Source organism: Suricata suricatta, unplaced genomic scaffold (genome assembly GCF_006229205.1).
Source record: "Suricata suricatta isolate VVHF042 unplaced genomic scaffold, meerkat_22Aug2017_6uvM2_HiC HiC_scaffold_24, whole genome shotgun sequence".
In the NCBI taxonomy this organism is placed as follows: Eukaryota; Metazoa; Chordata; class Mammalia; order Carnivora; family Herpestidae; genus Suricata; species Suricata suricatta.
In genome coordinates this window covers 65,274-87,371 of record NW_021869325.1, presented here as the reverse complement: position 1 = coordinate 87,371, position 22,098 = coordinate 65,274, and the positions used below count along the sequence as shown (strand labels likewise).

At 36.3% G+C, this 22,098-nt stretch overlaps 1 long non-coding RNA gene across 1 annotated transcript; it reads left to right on the top strand.

The window, feature by feature from the left end:
- Nucleotides 1-28: 28 nt before the first annotated feature.
- LOC115284866 lies at nucleotides 29-10,384 on the top strand. The gene is made up of 4 exons (XR_003905357.1): nucleotides 29-180; nucleotides 4,432-4,550; nucleotides 7,562-7,601; nucleotides 10,175-10,384. It is a non-coding gene; the product is annotated as an uncharacterized LOC115284866 (long non-coding RNA).
- The last annotated feature ends 11,714 nt before the right edge of the window (nucleotides 10,385-22,098 follow it).

The following is a 22,098-nucleotide window of genomic DNA, read 5'->3' as shown; positions in this document are numbered from 1 at the left end:
TCCAGCCAGTCAATATTTGTGGAGTATCCACTGTGTGGAAAGTGTTGTAGTGGCACCATGGACAGCTGGAAACAAAGTGAGCATTTTATGACAAGGAATTAACAATTCAGTTGGGTCACCGAAGTGTCGAACCCTCAGTATCATGCTTGTCACTCTGATATGAAGCTGAATGGAACACTAGTAAGTAAGCTCACTCAAGTATTTTTATTTTTCTACAGGACTGAGGTCTTGTCCATGATGCTGTCATATCCTGAATGTTAATTGCAGCATACTGATCTTGTCCATCATTTCCATCGAAGGTTGCTGGAATGCTGAGGCAAATTTTCCAGGCTCTATTTCCATGCAGTCTCTTAGTTCCCTCCATACAATAATAAGTGGGAATTAGAACCCTGTTCCCAAAGAGCAGACTGAAACTCTCAAACAAGGAAGTAGAAAGAAAAGCTGTTCCCATATTTTTGGGAAGACACCTAAAAAAATCAAAAGAGTAACCAATGATAAGCAAAAGGACCATCCCCAACCAGAGGTTAATATACATCACTGGGCAGCAAATATTATAACAAAGCATGCTAGGATTGATGGAAAATTCAGTCTAGAAAGGCAAGATCATCAGAGAACCAAAGCATTAATTAAATGTATTCCAAAAACAGGATCAATAATTGTACTAGTGTTATAAGAAAGCCTTGAATACAAATATGTATATCTGGGTAGGTGTGTGGATGACACTCAAGGAGACTTTGACCTTGGGGAAAGGAGGTAACCATATTAACATTTTAGTGGAGCTGGGGCAAATAGCAGACCACCCTGAATTGTTTTGGGAAATCTGAACATAAACAAGACAGAATATTAGCAAAGCCCAGTCTAGGACTGCAGGAGGTGAAGCTGGAGGAGCCCAATAATGAGATAGAAAAATAGTTGCAGGAAGTTGTCATGGATAATAAAAAAAATGTGTTATTTGGGATGATGTTTCCTCTGGGCAAAGGACAGTCTCATGTCAAAAACCCTGGAGAGGAATTATTGATTTAGAAGGCAATTATTAGATTGTTGAAAGGCAGCTCTTTTTTTCTCTTAGGCCCTATCTAAAACATGGAGATGGAGATGGAGATGGAGAGCAAACCCAAATACAGGTGTAAGAAAATAGTTAGAAGCCCCCTCCTGCAACATTTCTTTCTTTGTTTATTAATAAATGCAGTACATAAGTTGTACAGCTGGTACAGTCCTAGGCTGAGCACAAGACCAATATATCCTCTACATCACTGACTAAGTGTTTTTCTTGGGGAGATTTACTTAGTACATAAACAATTTCTTGATAACTAAAGATGCTATTAAGAAAATGAAGCAGGGTAGGATGTCAGAATGAATGGGCAGGGGGTGAGGAGGCCATTTTGGGAAAGTGGTTAGATAATAGTGAGAGAGGACTTTAATGTGAACAGTGAATTAGGCAAAGGCTCTGAGGACAGAGTGTTTAAAAGAAAAACTTCTATTCTAGGGGTGCCTGGGTCAGTTAAATGTCCAACTCTTGATTTCCACTCAGGTCGTGATCTCATGGTTCATGAGGTCAAACCCCACATCAGGTTCTATACTGACAGCACAGAGCCTTCTTGGGATTCTCTCTCTCTCATTCTCTCTCTCTCTCTCTCTCTCTTTCTCTCTCTCTCTCTCCCCCACCCCCACCCCCTCAAAATAAATAAATAAACAAAAATCCCTCCCATTTTGTAAGCTTCTTTCATTTTCATAGGGGTCAGTTGCTTGGCTATGTCTCTATATTGGTAAAACTTCCAGTTAATTCTCAGTATCAAGGGATCCTCTTTTTAAATTACTTCTATGCCTATAATAAGGACAATATTTAGGATAAATAGATGAGCTTTTGGAAGACAACAGAGAAAAGATCGAATCCCTCCCACTTAAAGCTATGTGACTTTGACCAAATTACATAATCTGTCCAGACTTCAGTTTCCTCATAAAGCTATTATAAGGGTTCAGTTAAAATATATAATATATTTTATGTATATATCTATGTATATATATATTTATGTACCACATACATGGTAGATATAATAAATGGAAGATTAGTAGTTAATCAGTTGTCAAAATAACAATTACCAGTGCAGCCTACAATTCTGATGAAAAAAAAGAACATAGTGAACCTATAAGCATTTCTGGTCCCAGAACCATCTAAAGAAATTCAGATAACCCTTTAAGAGGGCTTGTAAGAAAGGTCAAGAAATTATTTGAACATGTGAACATTTTTAACTAAAAGTTACATAAGTTCACCACATAGTAGCTCAAGTTCCAACTGTGTATTCTCAGTTAAAGAATGCAATGAATAATATAATATGATTAAGTATTTATGAACGAGAACAATCTTTCAGGATGATTTCTCTATGACGATCTGTTTCACTTATGTTGGTTTGTGGGCACACTTAAGTAAAACCCTGCAAAACTCAAGAGATTACTTTTCCAAGGATTGGCATCTAGATTATTTTAAAATGACATTTCTTAGTTTTAAAGAGAGGTCACTTATTATTTCCAAAGGAGTAAAACAGTTTCTTGGCCTTCACCTCTGAACCCTCACCTTCCCAAAACACATCTCCAGCAATCTGCAAACCCGTCCATATGGAATGATTTAATTTGACAAAGGACTAAAATACCAATTAACTTTATTTTAATTGACTCAACTGTGTGATGTCTGGAAAAGTTGATGACTCAAAAGAAAATATGACAAGAATGTTTTCAGATCAGAGGGAAATTGCAAAACTTTTGGCTGGGCACCAAATAGGCAAACTTTGGCAATATCCTGTAATAAACACCAGGAGAAAATTGCGAGGTATGCAACAATTTATTCAGGACAATTTTTAAAGGGTTTCCATTGGATAAAATGGCCTTTTCTTTTTTTCATTTAATCTTGCGTGCCTGTCTGTGTTTAGTATTCTTCACAATGAACTACTAATTAGAACCAGACCTAGTACAAGCATCTCTGAAATTCTCCTCAGTCACTGTTGACCTGTGACACCCTTATGATTTCTACTGTGAACCATTATTATGCAGTCGCTTGCCTTAAAAAAAAAAATTTAGGATTAGGATTGAGTTGCAAACTTGAATTCTTCCTTAGTGTGGAGTTTCCAGACCAGACCCCATCATACTCACCTAATGTGAGAAGGGTGAGGATACTAAAAAGGTATTTGTTATAATGGTTCAGAGCTTGGATTCTAGCACTGGTTGAAATCTCCATTTTAGTAACAGATTTCTTATCTGTTCTTATCTGTAGCGAGGTTTCCTTGAGCCTGTTAGTTAACCTTTCCACATCTCAGTTTCTCATCTACAAAATGGAGCTAACAGTATTAGTTCCTTCCACGTAGGGTTAAAGCAAGGATAAAACAAAATAAATTATGTAAAGTGTTTACACACAGTGGACCTAATTATATTGTCTTATAACCTTGTCAGTTTAGAAGGGAAAAAAATGCTGATCTTATTTATATGCATTGGGTCAGATATTCAACCAGATAAACAATTCCCTTTACTTCACAGGGTAGTTTACTATCGATCCCTTCTGACAAACATTAGTTAGTTTTAGTCTGTGGAGTTGATGAGAATTTTGTTTCAGCATTCACGTCAGTCAGAATGACTGCACCAATCTTGTTTGTAAACATTACCTCAGTAAACTTGATCTGAAATCATGTAGTTTTGTTGTTTTTTTCTGAAGCTTAATTCAGTAGTGGTCAGGAAACCTAGACCAACCAACTATAAGTAAAATAATACAACATTAATTTTTATGTACCCCCCCTCATTTTTATCTATTCAGATGGGTTTACACACCTAAAATAATGATGAATTGATTTAAAGAGAGCCCATGTCTTAAGAAATTTATATATATTAAAAGACAAGATTTTATATATTAGAAGAGATAAACTCTCTGGACTTCTTAGGCACAGGTGACCTAAAATTATATGCTCACTGTTTTCTGAATATCAACCCGGAGACTCCAAAGGACAATATTCTCACATCACACTTTCCAAAACAATTAAACCCAGTTGGGGTGAATGAAATGATTAATCTTTAAAAAATTTTTTTAATGTTTATTTATTTTGAGAGAGAGAGAGCTCAGGTGGAGGAGCAACAGAGAGATCAAAGGAGACATAGAATCCAAAGCAGGCTTCAGGCTCTGAACTGCCGGCACAGAGCCCGATGCCGTGCTCAAACCCACAAACTGCGAGATCATAACCTGAGCCTAAGTCGGGCATGTAACCAACTGAGCCACCCAGGCATCCCAAAATGATTAATCTTCAAGGAGTGTGGAGGGGGAGCAGAGGTGCTGCTGAGAGGGAAGAGTTATAACACAAAGACATGTGGTTTCAAACTGACATCTTGCACAGTATCTAGGAATGGCTAGAACTAAAATAAGGACTACAAAACAATGGTCCTATTGTGTTCCAGGAATTTAATTGAAAAGCGTAGGAGGTACAGAGCTTCTGGATGGTCTTCCAGAGACATTCAGTAATATCCCACGAGGCTTGGAGACCTTCGGAAGACACCACATATCTGAAAATGCACAGGTAACTAAAGAAGCACTTTTTACCTTCTTAGCTCTTCGATACCTCACAGAAATATACCCAGATGCAGTACTGTTTGAGGGGAAATCAAACTTACTTACTACAAAAACTTATATCCTAGCAAGCATGTCCACTTCTCTCTTCAGATTTGGCAAAATTTAGTTTAAATTTTATCTTTAACTCAAGCTCTTGATAATATATTGAGGAAGTGTGAATGGAAGGAAAGACTCAAACCAAGGACTTTAATGTAGCTCATTGCCAACAAGTTTTCTTAATTCAAGTTGTCTTCGCCTTTATTCTTAGACCTAGATGTTGATGACTGTCACAAGGCAAAAAGTAAGTCAAAAATGCTTTTGTATCTTGCCATAATAAAGGGAGATACTTTAAAAGTCTGGGAAATGGTCAAGATATGGATTTTATAATTTAGTAATCCTGAGAAATTTTGACATGCAGGAAAGATGATGGTGATTTGCTTATACACAAGGAGTGAACGTGTCAATATTTTCATATTCTAAATTTGTCTAAAATAAGTACATATGCTTGGCAGAGTGTTTGATATATACCAACAAATATTTATAAATATAAATATATTTTATATATGAAAGAAAGGAAAGGAAATATGTACACACACACTTAATTCATGTTAGCAGTTGCATAACAATCTATTACATTAGTTAGTATGTGTTTTTTAGTTTTCTATAGATTGAAATTCAGATTGTTTACATATAATGCTGAATTAAAAATTCTTACACCCAAATCAAAGTGGAATTATTGGATAAAAGGTACAAATATTTGTAATCTAATAGAAAATCCTTAGATATGTCCATATTCAAACTCAATTTTTTAAACATTTATTTATTGTGAGACAAAAACAGAGCATGAGTAGGGGAGGGGCAGAGAGAGAGGGAGACACAGAATCTGAAGCAGGTTCCAGATGCGGAGCTCAAACCCAGGAACCATAAGATCATGCATGACCTGAGCTGAAGTTGGCCACTGGGCCACTTAACTGACTGAGCCACCCAGATGCCTTCAAACTCAAATTTTAAAAAATCTCAATTGGGGCACCTAGGTGGCTCAGTCGGTTAAATGTCCAACTTTGGCTCAGGAGTTGGTTCGAGCCCCAAATCCAGGCTCAGAGCCTGGGGCCTGCTTCAGATTCTGTGTTTCCCTCTCTCTCTGTCCCTCCCTTGCTTGTGCTCAGTCTTTATCTGTATCTCAAAAATGAATAAACACTAAAAAAATTAATCTCAATTAAATAAATGCAGACCTGAATAAAATACTCAGAATACAACACAACACAAATATAAAAGAGTGGTAATAAGACATAGAAAATATAGTGAAAAAGTCTAATATGTCATATTGAAGAATCAGAAGCAGAGAATATGGGAGAGGCAAATTTTGAAGAGAAACTGGCTGAGAAAGTTACAAAATGAATGATAAATAGAAATGTTCAAAATTTTCAAAGACCATAAATTGATAACTAGGGCTATCATAATAAAGCTAGAGAATGCTAAAATAAAAATTTTAAAGTGTAAAGCAAGTAGGGAGAAAAGACAAATAATATAAGAAGAAAGTAAAATTAGATAGTAAAGAACTAAAGAGCAACATTGAAGGTATGCAGTGAAACACATGTGTTTCAATTCACAGCATAAGTTTCAAAATCACAGGGTTTTGAGTTGAGAGTAAACTCAGTTTCAGCCAACATTAAGAAGCAGCTTCCAAAATAAACTTGAACCAATATGAACTTAGACCTTATTTATAGAAATCTAGTGAACCTATTACAATAAGGGGAAAGAGTTTCAATTTGCTATATGATTTACTTGGTAAAATTACATTAAGATTGCGGGGCTTAGTTCTGGTATCATCGTGTTTCAAGTGAAGAAACTCAAAGTTCTGTTATTCCAGGGGCAGATGAAGAAACTGGGGATATATAGCAGAAGTAACATATAGAGATCATGACAGTTTTAATCAACTATCAATATGAATGGCTGCCACAAATTAGCTATGTCTTACATGGAATATATTCGAATGCTTGTCTCCCAGAATAGGAATCAAATATGTTCTGTCCCTGAGAACTACATGTGCATTGTCATATTTTGAGGGGAAAAAACCTGATTATTAGAACTAAATGCAGATAGAAGGACCTCTTTCAAAAGATAAAGAACTTCCTATCATTAGAGATATTCAAAAGAAAACCTAGAAAGCAGTTGGCAAATAGGCTATACAGAGAATTCAGGAAGTATATGAAAAAGAAAAAAAAGCTATGTGTTAGTTGGCCTGGAAGGAGTTGAACCTCCACTGAGAGTATCCTCTCTGGAGGAAAAAATAGAAATCAATGGAAACTTTCACAATGTCCCATCTTACCCAGAAAAGGTCTCACCCTGGCTCTATCGTCAAGTTAAACCAATCAAAATGAAAATTAAATACTGGCCCTTTGTCTTTTTTTTTTTTTTTTTTTTTTTTTACTTAAAAGAAAAACCCAGTTCCTCCTATATTATGGACTTTTAGTTTAAAAAATCTGTTGGGTACACTTACTCACTTGCCTTTGATGAGAATCCAAGAAAAAGAATCCAAGCTCTAACGACAATATTGGGAGTGCCGATTTCTATATTTTCACTCTGATATTTTGTGAACTACACTATACCATTTCTTTGGATGAAGTTAAATCACTTAGTGACATCGAGGAAAGGAAATTTGACTCGCTGAATCAAAATTCTATAAAGCAGAGAGGGCACTAAACTCAGCAGAGATGTCAAAAGATGGAATCAGACCTGGATTCAAGTGCTCGCTCTGGCATTTATTACTTTGCTAGTTGAGCAAGTCACTTGACCTTCCTGAGTCTTCAGTCTCCCATCTATAAAATGAGGATAATAGTAACTACGCCAAGTGTTATTGGAAAGTTTAAATAAGAGGGAAAAACTGTAGCTCAGACCTGGCACAGAGTTAGTGTCTGAGATGTGTTACTTTTCCCGTCTTCAACTCACTGATTCATAATTGATTTGTTTGCTTTTAAGGAATGAATAAAATAGTTTCACAAGACTAAGCTGCACGAAGGTAAGAACCAAATATCAGATACCCAGGGCTTGGCACAAAGTAGGTCCTTACAAATAAATCAATATTATAATTTCAAATATTTTAACTATATCATTAATCTGAAAAACAAAAGTTAAGATCAACATTTCTCTGTCACTTTATGACTTGAATTATTATGCCAAAGCAATGACACCGTTTCAAAACATAGGAAATTCTTTTTGTACTTTTAAATACTATGTCGCAATAGGAGCTATATTTTCTTATATTCCAATTTAAGAGCCCACATACTCTATAGGACAACTTTTTGGAACAGACCAAACCCCCAAAAGCCCTAACATCTAACCAACTGACACTGCCTTTTAAGCGTGTATTTGTAGATGTCATTTAAAAAAATCAACTTTCCACTTCATCATAAGAGTTTTCAATAAACTCCATCTGGTTTGCACTGCATTTCAAAATTCAAACCCAGTGTCTGTCATGTGTGTTTAATTTTAGAGGGAGAGAGTACAGAATGATTTGAAGTTGTTTAATAACACAGATAAAGGCTATGCTGATACTGTATTGCCAAAATACAATTACCTCTTGTTGTTGCTCTTATTGTTGCTAGTATGTACCAAATTTAAAATTTTCTTTTAAATTATAAGCTTGGGAGGTAAGGTATAAGCATCATTTTGGGTACACATTGAGCTTACATGCATTCATAGGTGTTCATAGGCAGCATGTACTCAATGAGAATTTCAGACACAAACCCCTTCCTCCCAAAGAAGAGAGAAGAAAGGAGGGAGGGAAAGTGGAGAAAGAGAGAAAAATTCTTCACTAACATCTTTATCAAACAATTAGTCATCCTTGGGAAATGTGGTTCAGTTTCTTTGATAGTGTAATGTTTAAACAAAAGAATAATTATTACACTAGTTACAGAAATCAAGCTGTCTTGGGGGAAAACTTTTTGATAAATGAAAGGCATTTCATCTTCTTGTGTACAGAGTGCTATAAAATGATTTCCCTTGGGAGAATGAGTCCACTGTTAATGAAAAAAAGCGCATGCTAGGAGTCCATTCACAGTGCTTTTAGCCCTGCTCCCAGTCATCAGAAAATCACTAAACAATTCTCCAGTGTTAACATAATAGATGACATATTTGCTAAAGCAAGTAAATACCACCAAATATGTAACTGACAAAGAGAAATTCCTGATTTTGCAGAATCACTAATACTCAGAAACTAATTTTTTCTTGAAAATGTTAGTCAATAATGGTTTTTCTTGAACATCCTAAAACAGAGGTGGACAAGACATGGCAGGACATGTGGAATTAAGATGATACACATTAAGAGAATTTTAACAAATTACTAAACTAATATATCCAAAAAACCTTAAAAGTATAATTTATTATAAGGCAACTAGCTCTGAATCTAAAATTTACTCTCAAAATTTTCTGTATACTATATGTTCTGCCTTTAGGATGAGCTTTTTTTTTAAAAATGTAATTTATTGTTAAATTGGCTTCCATACAACACCCCAGTGCAGGATGAACTTTCAACAAACACGGTCCTTAGTTGGTAAGCACCAGCTCCCCACGTTCTCGGCTCAAAGAGAACACTTCTCAGAATGCAAAAAGGTACAGAAGTCAAGTTTATTAGGTACAACGATTCATATCATGTGTTTAAAAAAATACCTTGGGGCACCTGGGTGGATCAGTCGGTCCGACTTCAGCCCAGGTCATGATTTCAGTTTGTGGGTTCGAGCCCCACATCGGGCTCTGTGCTGACAGCTCAGAGCTGGGAGACTGCTTCAGGTTCTGTGTCTCCCTTTCTATTCCTCTGCTCTCTCCCAAAAGTAAATAAACATTAAAATTTTTAAAAATAATCTCTTTATCATCTTATTTCTTACTATGCAGATAATCAATACAAAAGCTCCAGAAAATATTTTGGTGGTGGAAAAGCTCAGGCACCTTCTTGCATTAAGTGACTCATGGTTGCAGGGATTGGGGGAGGGGCGGCTTTGAGATCTCTATGACACCACCTCTTGGTGTACTCCGCAGCTTACACCCCCAGGTAAGAGTGGTGCAGCACCTGCTTCTCTGCATTAGTCATATACCTGGCAGCCTTTCAGGGGTCCCAGCTTTGTGCCCAGTTCATTCACGCAATGCCAGCTCCATGGCTTAGCAGGTATGTGACACTGAGGAAGTAACATCACTTCTTTGAACTCCATTAGTAGGTATTAAATATGATAATGTACTGCATACACACAGCTCATTTTCTGGTCCATAGTAGGCATTCAGTATATGACTACAGTATAGTAGTACCATTACTATTCTTTTTATTAACTCCCAATTCAAGAGGAAAATTGTTGCCTAAAGAAGCCTTATCAGAGTGCACAGGGTCAAATATAAGGATTATAAACCAACAAACTCGAATATTTGCAGTCATGTTCAAATTATAGAATAAAGAAACATTCCTACAAGCTAAGACAAAGGATCACGTTTTCCCTTAAGAAAGGCAGAAATAAATTGGATTTTTCTGACTAACCAAGTTTAAAGACTATAAGCCTTATTAAACACACAGTAAATAATGGCTTTTCATTAATGTGATTTATTTAGATGTAAAGAAACTGGAGAGATGCACATCCTGAACTTATTATAAATCCCAAACTCCTGAACTGCCGAAAGAATAGAGTGAGCATATCGTCCGTACTCCAGAAGCAGAAATCACTGTTTTAAGGGTTGAAACAATTTCACTAACACATGGAAAGGATTTCTTCCAGATACACTGCAAAGACTTGAAAATAAAATTTGATAATAGAAATACAATGCAACCCTAAGGTGAACTTGGTAGGTAAGCCAAGATTCAAGGGGTCAGAGAGTTATTTCCTTATGACTCGATCTTCACCTACCTAAGTTCCCAAGGGTCTGCAGACCTTGTAGTAGTTGACTGGCAGCAGCTGGCATGGTTATCAAAGATTTTCACTGGATAAACACACTTATTCAGTACCTATTATATGCCAGACGATAAAGACACAAAAATGACTAAGATGCTTCTTTTTAAAAAATATTTATTTACTTATTTTGAGGGAGAAAGAGAAAACATGAACAGGGGAGGGGTAGAGAGAGAGAGGGAGAGAGAAAATACCATGCAGGCTCCATACTCAGTGCAGAGCCGGACATGGGCTTGATCTCACAGCTGTGGGATCATGACCTCAGCTGAAATCAACAGTGGGGCACTTCACAGACTGAGCCGACCAGGCACTCCTGACTAAGCTACCTTAGAATTTTGTAATATCTAGTGGCTCAGAAATGTACAAATGAGGAGTTACTGTATAGCATGGCAACAAGAGTCATCAAAGAGCTGCCAGAAGGCAAGGGTTCATGTACACCTACAGCAAGGGCAGTCCCTCTGCCCTAGGGAGAGAAAAGATTTCATTGAACTTGTAACACCTGAACCAATGGCTTTGGAATAGATGCCCAATGTGACAATCTGGTCCCAAGTGGCTGACTTGAAGTTGTATTTGTATAGCACTTCATGTAATATTGATAAATGTTATTTGTTCACAAGAGAAAAAAATATGGAGGAGGCATGACTGATATGAGGGGTCACCCTTAGTCTCTCCCCTCTCAGTATCATGATTTCAACTAAGTACTTCAAGATGAATAGAGATTTGCATATTGAAATGAGCAAGGCCATTCCTTGCAGAAAAATAAGATTAAAAAAAGAGAGAGAATTGGGAGTATTACACTAGTTTGATTTGGTGAGAAGAACTGGTCTCATTCTGGCAGTAAATTAGAATCTCTTGATGGGTTTAGAAAAATACCAATGTCCAAGATTCACCTGAACTCATTTAAATCACAGGATCTGGGCATGGGGTCTTGGCATTGGTTTTTGTTTAAAGCTTCTAACTCATATGTGGATCTTGAGAAATGTAACAGACGACCATTGGGGAGGAAAAGGGGAAGAAAAGTTACAAACAGAGAGGGAGGGAGGCAAACCATAAAAGAGTCTTAAATACAGAGAACAAATGACAGTTGATGGGGGGGAGGGGAGTGGGTGATGGCCATGGAGGAGAGCACTTGGGATGCGCACTGGGTGTTGTATGGAAGCCAATTTGACAATAAATTGTTTAAAATAAAAGCTTCTAAGGTGATTTTAATGTATATATAGACTTCAGAACTATTGCTCTAGTGTAATGCATGTGGGAGAGGGAAATGGGTGCAGAGGTAGCAAAAAGTGATGCTGGAGATGGGCACCTCCCTTTCAGATTATGAAAATTAGGTGTCATCACATAGGCGAAGTAGAGAACTCTTCATTAATTTTTAAATAGGAGGAGATATGGTGAGGTGGACATTAATGTCATTTTGGAAGTAGTGCAAAAGTAGACGGGAGGTAGAGAGATCAGAGTTTATCAATTCCAGTCAAGGGATGATACCGGCTGCAAGTGCAGTTGGGGTGCAGAGAGAGGATGGATTTGAGAAATGTTTAGGAGCCCAGAACCCACATTCCTGGGAGTGTAAAGGAAAGAGAGAAGTCAAGAAAAATACTAATCTCAGGTTGGAGCAATCTGATCGATGTTTTTTCAATCATCAAATCATCATGTACAGAACAAAATAAAAGGAACTGGTCTGGAGGTAAGGAGATGAATGAGACATTGGACAATTTGAGGTTAGTGTGTACAAGCAATAACCAGCTGGCATATTTCAGAGCATGTGCAGATGCTTGGTGGTGCTCCAAGGAAAGATCTGGGCTTGGAGACAGGGAGATGTGGATAACAGCAGGATAGCAGTGGGAAGTCCCAGGTGAGGATGATTTCTCCTGGAGTGAATGCAGGGAGGATGATGGCAGAGGACAAAGCCACAGAGAAATATGGCCTTAAATGTCTGCTTCATTTAGGGGCACCTGGGTGGCTCAGTTAAGCATGCAACTCTTGACTTTGGCTCAAGTCATGATATCAGGGTTTGTGAGTTCCAGCCCCTATAGAGTTCTGCCCTGACAGTGCAGAAGCTACTTGGGATTCTCTCTCTCTCTTTCTTTTTCCACTCTCTGTCTCTGTCTCTGTCTCTGACTGTCTCTCTCTCTCTGTCTCTCTGTCTGTCTGTCTCTCTCTCAAAATAAATAAATAAACTTAATAAAAATAGTTTAAATGTGTATTTCAATGAAAGAGTGGTTCTGGACCATATAATACTTCAACTTGAGCACCTAATCACATACAATATCACCATAAATAAAATGTTGTCAGTTGAAGAATTCACAGTGAAATGCTCCAAATTAATCCCCCTTTTCTTAAACCTATGTAATTAACCACCTTCACCACTCTTTTTAAATCTGAACTGCAAATATATATTTTTTTTCTAATAGTACATCCTTATTTACAACTGGTAGGCTTGGTAAAATAATATTAGACAGCATGTTAGAAGTATGAATCAATCTAAAGAAGCAACACTTTTTACTAATGCAAATCATTGTTGGTAGTCTATCATAAGGAATAATTATCAAAACACAAAAATTTTTAATAAAAGGGTATTTAATTTACAGTGACACTGTATACAGGATATTATTTATAATAATGAAAAAATCAGAAATACCTGTTATTTATATTTTAACAGATGATGTACAAAAATGGCATATTTTTGTATTATAAAATTAAGAGAACATGTTCTGAAATAAGATTTTACTGCCTGTTGGCTCTGTGACTGTGGAAAATTACTAACTTTACTAATTTTCCTAACCTTCCCTTATATTATCTATAAAAGAAAGATAGTAATACCTATTATGAAGGCTTGATCTGAGCAGTAACTGGGGAAGAATGAAAACTAAAACTGCTAACATTTATTGAGTGCTTACAATAATCCAGGCACTCTTCCAAAGATTAATATTTTATATATTTTTTAAAATTAATCTTCATAAAGCCATAGTACAATCTTCATTTTAAAGATGAGGAATCTGATATACAGAGGGTTGAGCAAGGTCACACAACTGAACGATGTAGGAGTGTAGATGCTGACCAGACAGACTCCAAAAGCCTTGCCTGTAACTGCTGGGTGTCTGACATCTGGGAGGACTCAATAAATACAGATGATTATTGCTATTATTATTAATTTAAAACATCATAAAGAAATACATGAGAATAAAGAGTGCTTGCCTTTGGGTGATGAGCTGATAGATACTATTTTTATTCTTCTATTATTCGGTATTATTTTTATTTTTTTAATTACTAATTCTTAACTCTATTGTGCAAGAAAAAAATTAAAATAGAATAAAACACGACTAGAGTCTAAGTTCTACTTTTGCCGCCACCACTGTCAAAAGTAATTTTGTTGAGTTGTTCACTTCAGTGTTTATTCAGTATTCTTAAATACAAAATAGGGGTATATTTAACAGTGAATTTCTATATTTCTAACAATGGAATTCTTTAAGAAAATACATTTTAGGGGGCCACTGGGTGGCTCAGTCAGTTAAGTGTCTGACTCTTGATTTCTGTACTGGTCATGATCCCATAGTTTGTGGGATCAAGCCCCATGTCTGGCTCAGCACTGAGAGTGGAGTCTGCTTGGGATTCTGTCTCTGCCTCTCTCTCTGCCCTCCCCTGCTTACACTTTCTCTCTCTCTCTCTCTCTCAAAATAAATAAACATTTAATTAAGAAAAGAAAATATATTTCTCTCTTCTATCTCATTGATTTATCTCCAAAAGTTCTTGGACTTCTTGGTTATGAGGACAGGGGAAGAAAAAGACTAGATAATTGGATAGAGTCTTTATTCTTCTCTACCAGTAAGTGAAGTTTGTCACTTCTGTTCATATTCCCTTGGCCAGTACTGGTCATATTGCCCAGCCAACAGTGAGAAGACTGTGAAGTACAATCTTGCTCATGCCTGGCAGAATAGGAGAAGCAGTCACCGAAGAGACTCAGCAATTTCCTTCACATGCATCAAGGAGGCCCAAAAAGACCCTCAGAGCACAGTCTTAACCCATCACTCAATGGGATGCTTAATCATATCCCTCACACTCAAGTAATATGTAAGTCTTTGAGGTCTGCAAAGACGTTCAATAGCGGCCCTTTGTTAACCCTGATATGAAATGAGGGCATGAATCTATGTTATAATGCTTCATTCACTCTTACTATCCTTATATTTTTATTTGTAAACAGATGTCAATTTTCCTTTTTCATGTGAACACGATCAATAATGCAGTTCTGCACTTTGCTTTTCATTCAATGTCACCTTCCAAATGAAAAATTTGATGAGAACAAGGAAGTCTATGTTCAAGTAAATACCAGAAATACTGGGAAAAAATAAGTAGGCATGTTTATTGCAGAATTATTTACCTTTTATATGCTAATATAGTTGTAATTTTCCACAAGGTAGTTAAAGCATGCAGCATTTCCCAGTTTCAAACTCTTTCCTAATTTAATTATTATTCAAAATCTCACATCTCATGCTCCCTAGAACACATTTCAGAAAATGCCACATATTGTAAAATATGTTATCTACAGTACAACCAATATTATGATCCTCATAGATGTGCTATATTTTGGCTTATCTAATGCCTTCAACAGCCATAAGAGTGAAATACAGATAAGCAAGTCCCCAAATCCCAAACCCCACATGATAGTGGGTGTGAAGTTGCTTAGCAGTAGTGGCCCTGACCTGAGTGTAATGATGTTACCCAAGAGCCTTTGCATGATGCTATGCAACAGGGGAGCTAGTTTTCAACCTAACCCTGATAAGTGGGAACTCCCTCCCCCCATCTAAGGGAGGAAAATGTATCATCATCTTTGTCAACAGAGCATATCCAGCAAAGAAAAGACAAAAAGAACTGGGCATTCAGGCTACAGAGAACTACAGAACCAAGCAAACACTATGCATAGAACACGCTAATATTCTGCAAAACCTTTGCAAGATAGGATTCTGAATCAACAAATTGATAAAGATTGCTAAAGATTGGATGACTTTTTCTAAGTATAGAAATGAGTCTGAAAGTAAAGGGTCTCAAAAGAGAAGTTAAAATGTTAACCTAAAGGGTGATTCTCTGTAAGCTAAGAATGTCATATGTCACACACACACAAAAAAAAATAGTTTACTGGAATTCAATAGCTTAACTCACTTTTGTCCAGAGTTTATATCCCTAGATGCATTGACCATGAGCTTTTGCCAACTTATTTTTGAGAAAGAGGTAACAGTTTTATTAGAACCACCTCTGAAGCCAAGAAGGTAATGTAGCCAGAATCCAGAAGTGGCCCCCTCTTGGCTAGATGCCTTTTTCTGTGACTGGCCCCCAGAGGGGTGCCCATTCACTTGACACATAAGGCAGAAATACTCTTTGTTACTTGACACACCTTTACCCTAAGTCCTTTTTGTTCTTCACAAGCAAAGAAAGGCACACTTTTGGAGACAACTTAAAGATTGGAACTCGATATAGAAGTTTGAGCTTTCTGGAAAGAAAATTCTTGGATCACAGGAGTTAATACCAGAACCAGGGTTACTATTGACTCTAGTTCATAGTCAGTTCTTCATGTTACAAACAATCTACCGTGAACACTACCAGGGTTCTCCAAAAGGTCTAAGTTTCTAAAAGGTTTCTACCACTGTCGCATATTCATGGTAACAGATGGTCAACTCCAGTACATATTTGACCTGCCTATTCATTTGCAAATTATGAAATGGGCTTATATAATTTTCTTCCTAAAGTATGTGTTTTTTTTAAATTTTTATATCACATTATTATACTTTTAAGAATATCAATTCTATTTTAAATATTTTGGAAACTACAATGTTTATTATTTCTGGCTTTTCCATACATTTGATCTAAATGCCCATGCTTTTCTTCAAATCCCCTCTAATATATTTATGTTTTGAATGAAATGAAATATAACCACATGTCTATATATAGAGAGTGAGAGATATAGATAGAAATGTGGCCTCAAACAGGAGCAGAATTCCCATATCACAAATGAAGTACAGCAAAAAAATATATTGGCTCCCTCTGGGCAGGCACTATTTTTCTCTTGCTTGCTAGAACAGACCCTATGGTAAGTACTCAATAAATATTTGCAAATTACTTAAGCAATTCCCTAGGAAAATATAGAGCTGGAAAAAAATTATTTTTTGGTTTCATTTCTTTGAAACTCTACCATCAAAGATAAACTATGATTAAGGACTTGCAATGAGTCAAACTGCTTTGATTCAAATTCCATTTCCACCATTGAAATATCTATGACCTCAAGCCTTACATTTACATTTTCTAATGCTTCAGTTTTTCTTGCCTTTAAAATGGGAAATACAGTAACCCTAATTTGTAGGGTCATAATGAGGATTAGGTTAGGATTATAATGAGGCTCAAGATTGAGGTATTCAAGTATGCAATAAATAAGCAGCCGGTAAAAGTTTACTATTACTACTATTACTACCACTATGATGATGATGGCTACCACCTGCCATTTTCCCTGGACTGCAGTTTCCTCATGTATGAAACAATGTGTATGGATAATGAGTAGCATTCAAACACTTTCAGTGTAACTATTATGGTTCCATTAAAGAAGCATACCTCTTTAAGTGATGTGGAATAACAGGCTTATTTTCAGTATGATACCATACCCCAAGATGTGAGTTGTGGAAAAGTCTATGGAAGGCTATTGCATCTGTACAATAGTGGGCCTGAAATGGCTGTAGGTCAACAGAATCAGCATCTGGGAAGAATCCTAAACATGAAGTAAGGAGAGCACGAACTAACAGACCCTCAACTACAACAGAAACCCATGAGGTCAAAGTGGAATTCATCTCTGCTTCTTACCACCTCCAACAGTGGTGATGTGGAGAAGCCACCCCATTTAACCATGGAAGAGTTGCATCAGGACTGGCTGAGAATATGGGAAAGCTGAAGGAGCAATGGGACCAATTGTTGTGTTCTATGGATAAGGTAATCTGGCAGATCAGTGACAGTGTATATGTGATGGCCCCTCCACTGAACTGCAGAGTATGATGATACTTCTGCATTTACCTACCAGACCTATGCCAACCTTCTCTTGTGGCCATCCCCAACCTGGAACCACACAGGGAAGGAGAATCTGAAAAGGGTCGTTCGAGTCAGGCTACACTGACACAGTCCATAGCCACTGCATTTAGCAACAGTTGAAGCATTATAAATGCTCATATGAGACCTGCAATATCAGAAAAACAAAGGCAAAAGTACTCTAACTGAAGGGAGAAAGGACCAAGGAGCCTAAATCTTTTGCCCTCTTCCATGTATCTCCTCCACAATCTATGCCCTCCCTCAAAACTCTTCACAGTCTTAAAGCAATCTTTATTTGACCTCTCTTTTTCTGGGAAATACAGATCAATGTGTAAAACATGTTGGATAGGTTCTATTGCATCATAGAACTATGATGTCAGGCATGAGACTGTTAGGTAACATAAAATTGTATCTACAGTCAAGATACAAATTATTAAAATCAACTCTAGATTCCATCATTTTTAATAATAATCCAACAGAACACTCTTAATAATTGTGTAGACAGCAAATGTCCTAATAATGACTTTTTGATGCTTCAGTTCAATGTTGACTCTTGGTCCTTAGGGAACAAGGAAGGAGAATATGGATACTTTCTAAACCAGTCCAATCAATTTGTGACCCCAGGATTAAATACGTTTAATCTGTGGGATTTATGTTTGCACAATATGCTGCCTTTAGTTGTTATTTTTAACTATCATGATCTTCATGGTAAAGATAGTTTTCCTCATAATTTTTAAACTTAAAAAGAATATCTAAAATGTGAAATGATAGTTCCCATGAACCAAAGTGTTTGGAATGGAAGCATTTTCACTTGGCACATACTCAGGATGCATTGTGTGTATGTCTGTGTGTGCATTTTAGTAGCCATCTGGGATTTAGAGGTAACTATCGCTGGGGCCAGCAAACATTTCTGTAAAGAGCCAGATAATGAATATTTTCAGCTATAAGAGCCATATGATCTCCATTCCAATTACTCAGTTCTGCTGTTACAGTGCATAAGAAACCATAGACTATATGTAAATAAATGAGCATAACTATGTTCCAATAAAACTTTACTTTTAAACACCAAAATGTAAATTTCAGATAATTTTCACTTTATGAAATATTATTCTTTAACATTTTTCCAACCATTTAAAAATGCAGACATCATTCTTAGATCACAAGAAGTACAAACACATCAACAGACTGGATTTGACTCATACGCCATAGTTTTTACCAACCCCTGACCTATCTTAATGAAAATCATTAGCCAATTAAGAAAACTAAAACATTTTAACCAAATCCTGAAAATTTTTAACTAAATTTTCTCATGTAAAAATAGATTTAAGAAACTTGAGATTTTTAAATATCCAACTAACTTTCCACCATTAAAACACAGCGACTGAAAACTCAAATCCATTTGGATACTCAAAATTGCAGTGTTTCATTTCCACAGTTGTACCAAAATAGTACATATGCTTCACATGCATGCTGTTGGGCTGAAAAACCTATTATTTTATTAAATAAGAAAAAAAAATTTTTTGTATTTGAGTTTGTTTTTAAATCAGTGCAGGCCTTTAACAAAGTTAAGATTACTTCTTGGCTACATAGGAGCATGTCAAGAATAATTAAATAATCTCTTGTCACATCATCACAGTTACTTGTTGAGTATCTTACTTTTTCTATCTCATGGAAAAAATGAAAACCTAAGCATTCTGCCAATATGTTTCTTTTCCTAGTGCTTCAAAAGTTTACAAAGCCATCAGTTGCCATAGAAGCAAAAGAATATAAGTTGTAATGCATAAAATATGTCCAAACATGGTATGGACTATCAGATCAATCTAGTGTGTGAGAAAGACCCTCACAACCCTGCCAGTTGATTATGGGTTTTGTGTCCCATGAGGGATAAGCTTGGTATTCCATGAGGAAATATCATATTACGGTGTTGATTCCATTGTGTTTATCTTCAGCAAGTGCTCTGGGCAGTGTTATCAGAGACAACCATTTTTAAAAAAGGGTTACAATCTTTCAGCAAAAATCCAACTACAAATAAATCAAGATTTAAATTTTCTCTAAAATGAACCTGGATTACAATTTAGTATATATTTCTAGGGAAGAATAAAATGATTAAGCTCATGTTAAATCTCTTTTGTCTATAACTATGCATTCTAAAATTGTTTTATGCTAATTAAATAATGATAATAATAATATACAATGTGATGAAAACATTTCATCCAAATAATCCAGTTAATAGTATAGAAGACTGTAATCCAAAACCTTCACATTATTTTATTTTATTTCTCCAAAACTCAGATATGCCTAAGTTGTTTTTTTTTTGTTTTTTTTTTTTTGTAGCTCATCTATTTTGGTTCTTACGTATTTTTCTCATTGAAATCTTTTCGTTTATGAAACCAAATTGGTTGCTATGTATAAGTACCTATTATTACACACCTCTGTTTTGACTGGAAAAAAGCTACACAAGTATTGGCCTTCATCAAATAATAGATGGAGAATGGAAATAATGCATCAGGAAGTTAAGCTATTTAGAGAGCTTTAAAGTTAAGACAAAATGAATAAAAATATATCAACCTATTGTATTTCAACCTATTCATTGGACTCTTCAACCTCTTTATTAAAAGTGATGCAAAGGTGAGAAAATGGTCAATAAAATGTAATTTTAAATACCGCTCCAATAGATGAAAAATGGAAGTGGATATGTTTTCACTATAAAATGTGAGGTGTATTCATCAGAAATTCTACAGAAATAAGAACAAAAAGAGCATGAACATTATTTTTAAACAGATATCGTGTGGTGCATGCATGGCTCAGCTGTTGAGCAATAGACTCTTGACTCAGCTCAGGCCATGATCCAGAGTCATGGGATCAAGCCCTGCATCAGGCTTTATGCTCCAGCTTAAGATTCTCTCTCTTTCTCCCTCTGCCCCTCTCCATCTCATGCACTTTCTCTGTCTCTAAAATTAAAAAATGAAAAAATAAAAAGAAAGATATCTTATACCAGAGGTGAGAAGTTACATAATTGCAAGTACAGTCCCAAAAATAATTTTGTTCATCATCCCCAAGCATAAATATATCTATGATGCCTTATTCTTAATCTGCAATTACTTATCTATTGAAATCTTTCTTTCTACATGGTATTATAAGATGATCACTCATTTTTCCTCCATCGAAAACTTGATTGCCCATGTGAACATTTTCGTTCTCACACTTATGGTGTATCATCAGTCCTCTCTGAACTTCAGTCTCTTTGTTTGTGAAATGAAGATAAGCACATCTACATCGCCATGCTCGGAAGAAGGAAGTGAGACTACATACATGAAAATATTTTTTGAACTGGAAAGTACACAGGATAAATTATCTATTATTTTTATTATCTGTAAATATACTAGTTCAAGTCTCCTTCACTACTCACAAACTCCCTACCACCACTATAGTGACTTGATTAAAATACGTAAATGATGGGGAAATTCAAGCCCCACTTGATATGCTGCATTTTCAACATGATCTTATTCATTTTGGTGAAACCACCCAAGAAATCTGGGACGGCGTCTAGAGTAAAGTGGTGATGATAAGTCAGGCAAGAAGAACCTTCTTGAGTACATATTGCACCAGGCATTTTGCTAAAAATGCTCACATAATTTTTTTAATCTTTAGGAGGACACATACATAGCAATTCCATGCCCATTTTAAAGATGGGCAAAGTGATGCTGAAGATTCAGAATTTATGGTGGAGAGTACTGTGTTGATAGTGGTTCTGTCTCTCCAACATGTCTGCTAAAGATATGCGTCCAGGGGCGCCTGGGTGGCTCAGTCGCCAACTTCAGCTCAGGTCATGATCTTACAGATCATGGGTTCGAGCCCCATGTCAGGCTCTGTACTGACAGCTAGGATCCTGGAGCCTGCTTCGGGTTCTGTGTCTCCTTCTCTCTCTGCCCCTCCCCCACTCATAGTCTTTCTCTCTCTCAAAAATGAATAGATATTAAATTTTTTTTGAAAAAAAGATACCCTTCCAAAATTAACATCTCCAAAAAAAGTCCTTTTGTTGATAGCTTCCCATCTAAGTTGAGGAATTAGACAATGTCAAGTGTGGTTGTGAACAAAATCTGTTGAGCAGCAATTAAACTGGACATTTTTGGTGGTCACGTAGCTGTGAGTGAATGACTACACAGGTGATTCAGGGACTAAAAAAAGGTGGCAAATGTCATTTTAAATACCATGAACCCATCACTCAGAAGTTAATTCTTTCTCAAATTCTTTTCTACAGGCCACCCTTGCCCAACCTTAGCCTTGCTCATACATAAAACAAAAGTCCCCCTTTTTGTTCCACATGCTGTAGTCACTTATCTTTCATCTCCAGTGGAATGAGTTATTTTTCAAAACAACATAGTCACTGTAATAAAATGGCCATGTGGTTAGGTTAGCACAGAGCGTTTTTGTGCAGAATAGACCTACTTTGTTCCTATCTATTATGTAACCAACATTCATTACCGAAGCCCTAAGTTTACATTTTAGATATCTAAGCCAAAATGTCAG